Source organism: Euprymna scolopes, chromosome 30 (assembly GCF_053919585.1).
Source record: "Euprymna scolopes isolate OS-2025 chromosome 30, ASM5391958v1, whole genome shotgun sequence".
NCBI classification, from domain to species: domain Eukaryota; kingdom Metazoa; phylum Mollusca; class Cephalopoda; order Sepiida; family Sepiolidae; genus Euprymna; species Euprymna scolopes.
In genome coordinates this window covers 61,707,511-61,721,384 of record NC_136511.1, presented here as the reverse complement: position 1 = coordinate 61,721,384, position 13,874 = coordinate 61,707,511, and positions in this window count along the sequence as shown.

The following is a 13,874-nucleotide window of genomic DNA, read 5'->3' as shown; positions in this document are numbered from 1 at the left end:
CTTTTGGGAAAGTCTGTTGTCTATTGTAAACTATATATTACTTGTAAATATTTATTGTTTATTTAAAAATATTTGGAGGAAAAATAAAGAAAATGCTTAAACATGGCTGCCAGCGACTTTAAGCTAAAATAGGAAGCCCGGTTATATAAGCAGAACATTAACTCATCAATAAGAGGTTTTCAACTAACATTAGTCTGAGTGGCCTCTACCGATTGCCTGCTTTCCAGCTGACTATAATGTGATTGTCTTCAAGTCCAATGTAAACAAGTTCTTGATGGACCGCCCCCTAAGTAATCCAATTTACAAAATTTCCACTACTTACGTTTACTACGCTATAATCACATTGACTAATGTATACCCATTAACCCTTATCCTCGAGTGGCCCCGGGCCTTGATAATGGTGATTTCTGTGTAAAAAAATAAAGAGACGTAGTATTATTAAGAGTAAAAAATTAAAAACAAAAAAAAAACAACATATATTAATAATGACAATATTACTGATATATTTAGTAGTGTTGGGATGATTAATCGAAATCGGATTTGGGAATCGAAAAAATCGGAACTTTTTCGGTTATCGGAATCGGTATCGGAATCGAAAAAATTGTTAATCAACTGAGAACCACATCACTCTCTCTTAAAACTTATAAGATATTAACTGATATATACTCGAGAGTCAAAATAATGAGAAGAATATTCTCTTGTCATAGCACTACTTATAAGTAACATTGTCGCTACGACGATAGTTTAGTCAGTCATGCTTTGTTTGTTTCAGTATGATTTGTTCATGCGTCCAGACAACTTTATCAACGGCTTTGTCAGTGCAATTTCTAGTTTGTTGGTCCTTCACGCTTGAGTTCTAAATAGCTTTTAAAAGGTGTGTCCACGTATCTTTATCAGTTGTATTGTCAGTGCATCGTTTGTTTGTCGGTCTCTCAGATTTAATTTGAAACAGCATGTACATCGTCAAATGCCCTGATTGCATCGGCGTAACTTTAGAATAGGCTTCCTTGCCTAATTAGCCCGAAGCACAAAGAAATGGCATTCGTCGCTCTGTCCGATCTAAATCCATGTCACTTCTATGATTAATGTAATTTTATCTCCGTCAGTTATCAGTTAGCATAAATATTATCATCAATTATTTAGTAGCGAAAGTGTTTTATTTTTCCATATCTGATTGTCTTCTTGGAAGCGCTGAATTGTCGTGCGTTTGTTCAACGACCCTTTTTCCTTTCTTTAATTTATTAATACACGAAGGCGAGGGGCGCGTGCATTTAGAAAACACGGCGAGAGGCGCTGAATTAATTAGATAAACATGGCTGAGGTGATTCGGGCTGAGATCTTTTGGCTGGAGACGATGACCTCCTACCAAGTGAAACAAAATCAAAAATCGATCATTTCTGTGACATTTCGTTTGGTCACCTCACCAAGCATCAGTCATACAGCCACCTCTACTTTGGTCTCAAATTGACCCTGGGGGGGGGGGGGCGGGGAATATGTCATTTTTTTTCTCAAGTTTGTTTATTTCGTTTGTTTATTAACTATCATTATCATGTCGATGCATAAATTTTTGCTGATCTAAAATTTTATCTTGAAAATAATAAAAATAACTAATTATAAGTATGGATATAGCCATGAGAATAACAGCTTTACTCTTTATAAAGTGATTTCATCTGTTAGTTAATGATGGTAGTCCTTTTTTATTAACTCTGTGTCTCTATTACTCTGTTGATGACTGTGAAGCTCGATACGTGATCTACACGTCTTCGCACAGGTAGAGCACAGGAAAACAGGATTTGAATTTTGATGGTGAGTGGCCGCCGCTCGTCGGCGTCTCAGTGTGCGACGCTCCGTAGCTGTTCGCTCATGCTCGTTGTTTAAGATGGCCATCCAGCTATCGCATATATGAACTTTTAACAGAAGATCGCGATCGAGGTCTGCCCCTTACACGCATTCGTTTCTGTTTGACATGTATCGCTTTTATTTGTGTATTAAGTTCATCTGTTAATAACCTTATAACTGAATCTCTTGTAAATTATTAAAGGGTTTGATGTAAACTATGAAGCTAACTCAATCTCTTCTCTTATTGTCAAACTAAGACCATATTAATGTTATATTAATCCTCAACATTTATATATCTATAAAAGTGAAGTGTTTGTCTGTCTGTGCGTCTGTCTGTGTACATTTCCCTACACAATAACTCTGTCAATTTTCAGTCTATAGACGCGAAATTTGATATACAGGGTACTGAGATCTAGGAAAATCTTTGTATTCCGTTTTCAGAAAGAAATTTGGCTGCTAAGGGGTCAAAGTTCAACGATTTGACCTTTGAGAACTCTACCAAACTCCTCCGACAAATTTGGATATAAACAATTAAAATTTTAGATATAGGTTCCTTGGACATGGATCTAACTTAATAACTTGATTTGATCCCAAAACAATGAATGTTAAGGGGTCATAATAGGGGTCAAAGTTTAAAAAAATTTACCTCTGCGGTCTCTACCAAATTACTCAGATAATTCTGGTCAAAATATTTGAAATTTTACATAAAGGGTATTCAGAGATAGGGCAAGCTTTTTAATCGGTAGTGGTCGAGAATTTAAGCTACCAATATATAAATGTATGTATGTATGTTTGCATGTCTGCCTTAAACTTTCAACAGAGGCGACGGATTTTCACAAGATCAGTATCGTTTTGAAGCTCGACCTTTCAGACGGCAAATACTGACAAATTGGCTAGAAACATTAATTTCTCCACACTCAACTGGGCACTTTTCTACAGAGAGAGGTCGCTTTTTTCACCGATATTTTCGAAAGTCATCCCCTCTTTTCGATTGTCTAGCCTTAATTTAAACTTCTGTCACTTCCGGTTTTGCGGTGGTCGTAACAGAAAAGACGTCACGTTTTTTTTTCACATTCTTTTCCTACTTCACGGTACAGTTTCGGGCCTGCCTTCCTACTACCACATTTTTTTATTATTTGCTCAACACCCTCCCAAACACCCGGGCAACGCCGGGCACCCATTGTAGTAAGTAATATTCCAAGTGAGCAAGGTTATGACAATATGCAGGAGGGGGGGTAGATATCACAACCGAATTCTATGAGATTATTCGTCAGTATTGCAATGTAAAAAAATGAATGATGATCATGATGAACTGTTGGTGGGAATATTGCAGAATATATATATATATATATATATATATATATATATATATATATATATATATATATATATATATATATATATATATATATATGTAGTTGAAATAAAAGTTATAAATTAATGATTGCGTACACAGTTTAATAGTTATGGGGTTGTCGTGTGAAAGATTGAGGGTTGCATGTAGGGATCGATAGATGTTTTATAGGATGAGTTTACACTTTTGTTTTACAAAGGAGTCACCACTTATCAAGGCCCGGAAGCCATTTGAGGATAAGGTTAATGAATATACATTAGTCAATGGGATTATAAGCATAGTAATCATAAGAAGTGGAAATTTTGTAAATTGGATTACTTAGGTTGACAGTTCATCAAGAACTTGTTTACTTTGGACTTGAAGACAATCAAATTGTAGTCAGCTGGAAAACAGGCAAATGGAAGAGAGTTCCACAGGCTGGCAGTTCTAAGAAAGAAACTTTGTTCATGGAATCTGTTTAGGTTTAGGCACAGATAAAGGTTGTGGGAACTTATTGATAGTGGTTTTGACTAGACGAGTGATTTTCGTGAAAGTTTGGCGAGGTGGGGACCATAGATTGAAGCTCAGACGAGAACTTGCCATGAAAATAACCATAAACCAGAGACAGACTCGTAATATCTCTTCTGTGGAAAAGAAGTTGCAGGGAAGCGAAAAGGACATCCCGCACTAAGCTACGAAGTCTATTTTAAACTTTGCTCCAGACAATACCGGACAGCTTATTTCCTTGCTCGTGGGGTGGAAAACCGCGACGTTTCCATTGAGTGCTGTCATTTTCAGAGCGGGATTTGACTTACAAGGAAAATCGATTTTAAGTTTCTTCAGGAAGATTTTAAATTTGTACATTGTAAAACATCAAATTTTCAGAGTTTACTTACTACCTAAGGTTATCTTTATTTTCATTTAAATCGAAATAGTTAATGTTCGGTGAGGTGGATTCATTTATATTAAGACTGGTAATGAGTCGATTCCAATATTTTTCTCTCGGTTCCGATACAATTACCGATTCCGATTCTTTATAAATCTCTAAATATTTAACTACCATGTGGTCGCTAGAAAAGCGTGAAAATTATAAGATCAGCTTAGATCCTGAATAAAATGCGTGATTGCTAGCAGTCACCCAGCAAGTTTATTGTAAGGAGATGTGCTCACAAATGTTTAGCAATATACGAAATATAATGGACAATCAAACATGGACATGAGAACAGGATGGTACCAAGGCTCACACAGCAAGAACTTCAATTCAATTTCTTCGGCAATCTATTCCTGGTTTGATTGCACCGGAAGATTGGCCTCAAAAAGTCCCGATTTAAATGTCATGGATTACTGTGCTTGGAGCTTGTTTTTAACAGAGACGCAGAACTGTCGACGTCACATACACTCTATTGATGACTTGAAAACGTGCTTGGCAAGATCATGGAATAATATCCCACAAATAACCCTTCAAAACGCCACACTAGCTTGGATTTCTAGGTTAAGATGCTGCAATGAAGTGCACGGACGACATTTTGAGTATCTATGAGTATAATATCAAATTTGTCTTTGAAAAACTTTAGATTACCTTGTGTACTTGCCCGAAATAAGCATTTAATAATTCTTAATACCCTTCATTCTCATGGCAATTTTTTGGTGGCTATAAGGTAGAAGTTTGAAAAATGGAGCAAAAGATAACTTCGTGGATGGGTTCGAATTTCATGACCGGCAGAAATTGTTACTCTATACTGATGATTGCGTAAACATAAAACACTAGTGTTTGTAGGTAATCCCGAGGTATCCCGAGGAATAACTGTTGACGAAAACACAAATTTGACTAATTCTGTGGGCCAACGTCTTTTACAAATCATTCATAAAAAAAGGATCGAATATCCCCTACTAATTATGTCAACGTAGAAATTGCTATGTAGTTATTGTGTTGTAAGCATTTTCACAAGTTCATTTAATGTTTGAAAATTATTTCAATTAACAAGTTATGGGTATATTGTATTTTTTCTCAACCTCGTTAATAACTTGACACATTGAAATCAACAGATATTCCTGTCTTCTGCCACAGTTTCGCTAATACTGCTTTGAATCCTTTTATTTTCTGACTGGAGTGGCTGAATAATATTGTAAACACTTTGTTAAAGTTTCGTGGATTTATTTTTTTCTCGTTCCTTAAATATTTAAAAAACTGAAAACTCGTTAATAATTTGATACGCAGTGTATATACAGGGTGGTCGCTAGAAAAGCGGGAAATTTGAAGGTCAGCTTAGATCCTGAATAAAATGCGTGATTGCTATTTTTTGATTGGTGCCGTGTGGATGTTGTAAAAATAAATCGTTGTTTGACGCTGCAGTGAATTGAACAGACGACAGTTTGAGTATCTATGAGTATAATATAACATTTGTCTTTGAAAAACTTTGTAAAAATTATTATTTGTAAAAATAAATCGTTGTTTGACAAATTTCCCGCTTTTCTAGCGACCATACTGTATTTTGTTGTTATTCATATATATCGTAAAAATATATTTTAAATGTGTAAATTTTTTATCAAACGTAAAAATACACTTCTGGAAGGATAATCCATCGATTTTCGTTTAACTGGAACTTTAAAATCAATAAATATTTGTAGTTTTACATTAATATCAACAGTGAAAAGTTTTGTTTTTAACAAAACTAAATCAAAAAGATAATTAAAGTAATCGTTTTTTTTGTTTTGCCGATTCCGATACCGATTCCGATGCCGAATATGATACCTCCAATAGTTCCGATTTGACTGATTCTAATTAAGCGTCCCAACACTAATTAAAACCAACTTTGTCTCTAGCATTGCTCTGCTGTTAATCCAAACAATTCAATACTAATTTACCTAAATGTATCCTCAATTAAATATAATCAGATGTATGCAGCTAACTGTCAAATGTGTGTATCTTATATTAAACAGGCAACTCTGAAAACGGATGTAAAAACGAGTCAATCAAATTACGAATAGAAACTTTTCGTAAAAGTCCTCCACGAAATTAATCTATTTTTCTTCGTCCCCAAAATAAATATCGATCGCGTGGTCAGTTGGTTGGTTTTCTTTTTCTGTGGTATTTTCTTCCAGCTCCTCCCCCCACTATCCTCTTCCCTGCACTAACCGCTTCGAAAGGACAATGTCCACTAGAACTGACCGTTTCAACCAACACCAACCAGGGCTACTAGTAAAATGGCAATTGGAATCACTACCAATTCACATTCTCTTGACCAAAGCGTGAATATTTTATGAAACCCAGTGACACAGGAGTATTGTGCTCAGCACTGGCTTTAGTGTTGACCAATTACTGGACGCTGTAGTGAACTATTACAGCGACATCAGATTCTTACTAAACGACTAACCATCTACGCACGCACCGGTGTGTCGTCGGCGTCGTCTTCATCATCAACATTTTGGTATAATAATAATAATAATAATAATAATAATAATAATAATAATAATAATAATAATATATTATATGTCCTCTTAATTGCCCCTTCTTTCTCAAAATGTTACTACTACTACTGCTACTACTACTACTACTACTACTACTACTACTACTAATAATAATAATAATAATAATAATAACAAGAAGAAGAAGAAGAAAAGGAAGAAATAATAGTCGTGTAAGGATCAAGGAGGATGGAAAGACGGAGGGGCTAAAGCACTGACCAGACCTCCACTGAATGAGTGCGAAGGGGACTGGAACTTTAAGGAAACTTGTTGTCACCCATATTCCAATCAAGACCAATAATCAATACCAGCGAAAAATTAATCGTAAGCGGCTGTGATGATAACTTGCCAGCGATGAACGATCTTTTTGTCGTAAAATTTCTGAGCTGATTTGTCACTCGCATCTCTGTTGGTATTCTGAAATCGATGAGCCCTTCTCTTAACTGTGCTGCCATCAACTGCATCGGCTTCCTACAAGTTCAACAGTTATTTGCAAAGATTATCGAGAGAGAGGTGGAGATTATTGGAAATTTGATGCGACTTGTTGTCACTCAAACTCCAGGTAACATCAACGGTTGTTGTATCTTGAGTAATCTCTGATGATGACTCCTAGTGAGTACGAATAATAGTTATAAAACATACGAATGTTTTATCACCTAAAATGTTCTGAGCAAAGAGAAGAGCAATGCGGAAAAGCACAACCCAGACATCCACCTGAGGTATAGAAACGGTACTGAAATACTGAGTAGGCTTGTTTTCATTCAAATCCCAGAGGAAAAAAAACAAAAACGACGAGTGTTATCTACATGACATGAGCTCATGCTAAGTTGCAATGTGGATCGAAAAAAGCAGAGAGTATTGTAAAACTGAGGAGACTTGTTGTCACTCAGATTCCAGAGAACATCACGTACTTTTTTCTTATGATATATTTCGTGGTGACTTTTAAAATATATATTAGACAATTTAAGAACGTTAAAGAGGGGCAAATAGTCCGGTTACGTGGGATGAATGCTTTATGCCAAACAGGTGGTTGGATATGGTTTAATTTGTGTTTATTATTTGCATTAAATAATAATCTCTTTTATTTTTTTATTATGTACCGAACAGACAGTACAATACTTGATTCATTGAATCTCATCATGACCAAGGAATTTACAAAATTTTAGCCAGGTCGGCCCAGAAGATTCCAAGAAATCTTTTAACATAATTGTGATATTGGGGTGACTTATCCTTATTAATCACCAATTGTGAATCGAGCAGATACCATAATACTTAGATCGCTGCATCGTATTATAGCAAAAGTTGATACAAAATGTGGACTACATCAGCCCAGTAGTTTCGGAGAGAATTGGACCGGTCGGACAGGCAAACATGCTAAGAGAAATATAATATTGATGAGTAAGAAATACTACTTCTACTAATAATAATAATACTAATACTACTACTACTAATAATAATAATAGTAATAATAATAAAATAACAACAATTATAATAATAGAATAATAATTATAATAATAATGATATAATTATAATAATCATACTATAATAATAATAATAATAATTATAATAATAATAATAATAATAATAATACTAATAATGATCAAAATAATAATAATAATAATAATAAAATAACAATAATTATAATAATAAAATAATAATAATGATAAAATAATAATAATAATAATTATAATAATAATACTAAAAATGGTATAATAATAATAGTAATAATAATAAAATAACAATAATTATAATAATAAAATAATAATTATAATATTAATGATAAAATAATAATAATAATAAAATAATAATAATAATAAATATAATAATATTAATAATAATAATAATGAAATAATAACAATAACAATAATAAAATAACAATAATTATAATAATAAAATAATAATAATGATAAAATAATAATAATAATAATAATGGTATAATAATAGTAATAATAATAAAATAACAATAATTATAATAATAAAATAATAATTATAATAATAATGATAAAAATAATAATAATAAAAAATAATAATAATAATAATAATAATAATAATAATAATAATAATAATAATAATACATGCGTAAACTCAGAGAGAGAGAGAGAGAGAGAGAGAGAGAGGACGGGAGTGAGAGATTGATAGAGAAAATGTTAATGTTTACCAGAAACCAATGTCGAGAGTTCATGTTCTCGCAGCAGCTTGTCAATAAAATCCGACATGTGTATACTTCATCCTTCCTCTAAACCCTGATCAAATTAACTTACTATTCGAGTTTCAAATAAAATACCCTCGTTATGGTTACATACTGGTTAACGCGAGGAATGGTGTTCCATCGCCACGTTATGTTGCCTTTAATAACAGCACAAAGCTGGATACTCCACTAGACTAGTTGAATCCTCATCCTGTAATTCGGTAAAGCTAAGCGATTACAAATAAATAAATAAATATGCACTACGATAATTTACTCGTAAAACGAGAAAAATTTATTTTTTGTTTCTGAATTTTTGAAATTTGGACTACTGTTCTCATCTTGAATGTTATTTTCTCAACGTTTTGATCGATGTAACTTCTGATCCCCTTCAAGGGTATAATATTCACCTCACTAATCTTTCTGTCAAAAACGAGAATCTTTCTGCCGATTCGGGAATCTTGCAGTGAAACTCGGGAATATGCACGGATTTTCGAACTGAACACTTTATTTGATCCATGGGAGTAGCATGTTCTCGTTTCGTCAGCCATGACTGGGTAGCAGTCCTAATAATTCCCAATTGCATTTTTGCGAGTCGCCAGCAATAAAGATTAAACCTTCAACCTCCTTGCAAGGATCTGTGGCGTAGTGGATAAAGTACTTGGTTAATTCAATTGTGAGACACACTCTTCTGTAGGTTGAAAGTTTTCTTTTCTTTTTTTCTTTTTCTTCTTCTTCTTCTTCTTATTATTATTAGTAGTAGTAGTATTAGTAGTAGTAGTAGTTTTAAGAGGAGAACGAAAAGAAATAATAGTGCTTGTAGTTATAGAAGTAATATTATATGGAATCATTATTACGGCTGTGACAACAGGATATTCTTTTCATTCTTTTGACTCTCAAGTATATATGCGACAATGTAAGACACAATCGATCAACCGAGAACAACATCCGTGCATATAAAAAAAAACATACAAGATATTAACGGACATATATACTCAAGAGTCAAAACAATGAAAAGAACATGCTGTTGTCACGGCCCTAGTAATCATCTTCCTAAAATTATTGTGATGAGGCTGTTAAATATGATGATGATGATGATGATGATGATGATGATGATGATGATGATGATGATGATGATTTAGTCAAAGCGTAGTATTTCATTATTTAGTCCATATTTTGGTACCAAGCGTTTAGTAAGGATCTGATGTCGCTGCAGAAGTTCAATCCTATGTCCAGTCGTTGGTCAGCACTAAAGCAAATGTTGACCTCTAGGTATGTGTGTCACTGGGTTTCGTGAAGCAGTCATTACATTAGTCAACAGGAATGTGATTTGGTAGCCATTTCCATTGTCACCATACTAGTGAATGGTCGGTGTTGGTAGTAACGGTCGGAGTCGCTGTGGCCATTGGCCGTAGAAACAGGTCAGTGGAGGGAGGAAATACCGTGGAAAAAGCTGTGGGTGTATCCACTAACTGACCACTCGATCGATATTTCTTTGTTCTGGGAATAAAGAAACAATACACTGTGTCTCACTGGAGACTTTTATGGGTTGGTCCAACTCGCAGTTTGTTTGACACGCTTGAGAATTTTCTAATGTCTTCTTTCAATTCTTTTCTAATAGAAGACGCTTTAGTTAGAATTGTAGATTCGTATATTTAATTTTTATTTTATCCAACGTGTAGGAAAATCAATATTTAATTGACGTCTTAACAATGTTAGAAGTAATCTAAGTCTAAGTTATGGTCATCAATGACGCTTAGTTAAACAAAGTTGAGAAGGAAAAGATAACGAAGTACCAAAGTTGTATGTGCGAAATGTAAAGACACCGAAATCTTATGGAGATCTTTATAATTCCAGTAATTATAGGAGCCAATGCACTCGGGAATTAGAATTTCGAAAATTGCTCAGCATATATACCCAGTGAACCAAGTTCAAGAGAGATACAATCAATTGTACTTAATACGAGGATTAGAATCTTTAAAAAATGTTCCCGGTTTAGAAGTATGAGATAGCAGGTGAATGTCTAGCATCCAATTGGATGTTCCATCCCCAGCTTGAACAAATGACAAGTTTTTTCTTTCAAAGTAAAAAGAAAAGAAAATACACATCTTTGTATGAAGGGAAATCTTGCTACAAGTATAAGCATGTTCTGAATACAGATCAATAAGACCTATATATGTTTAGCTACAAAGGTTCTTCCTGCTTTGATCAGGGACGGACGAATACTGCACTTTGATCCGTTGTCGAATTACGTGTATTGTGACGCGGCTTGAACATGCGATTATTGTTCAAGTCTCTTTCAAGAGATTAAAAATTGTAGACGGCAGTTGAAACTGCGAGTATGAAATACAAACTCTTAGCAATACTTAACAGCTTACTTGGTAAACTAGTGGCCTATCATTGCTACCCTACACGTCGTCTATTATTGTGACTATCGGAATAAATCGATTAATGATCATTATGTTATGTAGTATTTTCTACTTCATTATACATTATAAAAGGTATATGGTGTGTATTTGCAATAATATTGCTAACGACAATGTTAATTTTAAGTGGTACGACTTGTCCCCTCCCCTTGCATCAAAAGTGGATAATCCGATAACATCACGAACGAGAACAAAATGAAATAAGTATTTTCCTAATGTGTTTGGGCGTTTTTTGTTTGTTTGTTTGTTTGTTTTTAGGATTTTTTTAAAGTTATATAGAACTCTACCGTCTTGGAACAAATCAATAAACACTTTTTTAGAGCCATAGTGGAGACGGTGTTGCTTTATGGTTCACCAGCATGGACCTTCAATATAAAAAAAAAAACTGAAAGTAAGTTAAACAGAACTTACACTAGAATACTCCGGACAGTGTTAAACTTAAACTGGGAAACACACCCAACTATTAACCATCTGCATGGTCGCTTGCCCAAGATCTCTTCAGTAATAAGAGAAATAAAAATACGATATACCGGAGATTGCTATAGAAGAGAAGATGAGGTCGTAAGTGATGTGGTAATGTGGGATCTTAAACACAGAATCGCTAAAGAGGGAAGACACATAAGAACGTATACAAAATTACTGACAGAAGACATTGGCTTACAACTTGCAAAATCTTCCTAAGGCAATGGAAGATAGAGACCTGCAAAAGGAAAGAGTCAATTCGGTCCGGGCAATCCGCCAAATACGATGATGATGATGTATTATAAATGTATCGGATTATTTACCGTCAAAACATAATTGCGTAGAGTATACGGCATAATCACGTTGACACACCGGTTCCCGCCATATTACTGAAGTTAACAACAATGATCTTGACTATTACCAGATAAGTGACCATTTGGGATTACTAGGCGCCTTTCTTCTTCCGCTAGTCTGTGGGAGACCTCTGGGCAAGGTCGAGTACCCACTTCAGTCTCTCGATAAAGGTAACGTGAGGTCATTGAAAGCAGGTGACTGGTGTAATACGGAAACAACCGGGAATAATTCTGTTCATGGTTCCGTAATTCTTTGTGTTTGGGATGAAGATCCCTCCAAGTAGAATGGTCAGGACAATTGCCCAGTATGGGCACTGCTCGGACAGAAGGAAACTGCAATTTATTGTCTCTACAACAGCAAATGAGGTTATTGCAATGCATCAAACACTTTTGTGAAACAAAGTGAATGGTGTTGTGAATGTTGAGCAACAATGAATTCATGAATATCGCGAGGGAGAGAGGTAGATGGAGAGTCATAGCCGTCAACGCTTGAACCAGGTAGGACACTGCTTGAATGAATATAATGACGTCACGTATTCAAACTGGAAGAACAAAATTTTCGAATCAGTGTTTTCCGTGGAAGTAATATAAAAGAGACACCATCAATGATGTAGAAAACTTATTCCTCTATATAACGCGTGTCTATGTAACTATTTATGTATATCAACTTGTGTATATACTTTAAAATGCAATGTTGCATACTGCTATACGTCTATTAAAATATGAAGGAACTTTGTGTGTTTGTATGTCTGTGCGTGTGTTTGTGCGAGTTAATTACCTATTGACTTGACAACGGTTGATCCGAATTTTGTGGTATATCAAAGGTAGCTATTTATGTGTCTGCCAGTGTTCTTAGATAGCTTTTGTATTGCAAAGTATTTGATAAGTATCGATAATCAATATAATCTGAGGAATAAATGAATAAGCGATTTAGACTGAAGTTTATACCTTACACGACTTAACATCACATGTGCATCTGAGAAGTTTTGTTACCACCGAAGCCGAAATAAGACATATAAAATCAACAATAGAGTCCTTGACATATCAGGGGCGCGTTCGAAATAAATGCTTCTGTTTAAAGTACAATTGCTCTAGGACACTTTACTTTTTCATTTTAAATTTAAATTGAAGCCATTATAAACGCAAAAGCTGTAAGGCCAGCCATATAAAATCAACAGTAAGTTCGTTGGTATGACAGGAGTGTCGAAATTAATGTATCAGTCCAGAGCACAATTAAAGCATGATACTTGACTTTTGCATTTTGCATTCAAGACATTATATAAAAATAATTTTATAAAATCGACAGTAGGTTCTTTCCATTACAATGTAGACTACCAGGTATTGTGAATAAAGTCACTATGGGAGGTATATAACAGGACATCGGGATGGGTCCCCTAACTACAGGGTGGTCAAAAAGTCAGGTAACATGTTAAAGGTAGAAAAAACAATATGATCCATTATAATCTTATATAGGGATCTTACCCCTCCTGATTTCTGGCTTTGGGGCTATGTAAAGGATAGCGTTTATGGCAAGAAGCCTGCTACAATAGCGTCTTTAAAGTTATTTGTATTGCTAATATCGTTTTTCTTTAAAATATTACCTGACTTTTTGACCACCCTGTAGATTAGAGTATTAATCAATTTAATTGAAAAATGGCCAATTTCTATGGCAATAAAATATCGGAGTGTGAAATATTCGTTGATCATCTTTCAATCCCGGGCAACGTCAGGTGTCCGTACTAGTATACTAAATATATAATTGCAGCCTTACATGCATGTTTCAATAAACGCTTCTATCAAGGTCAATGTGT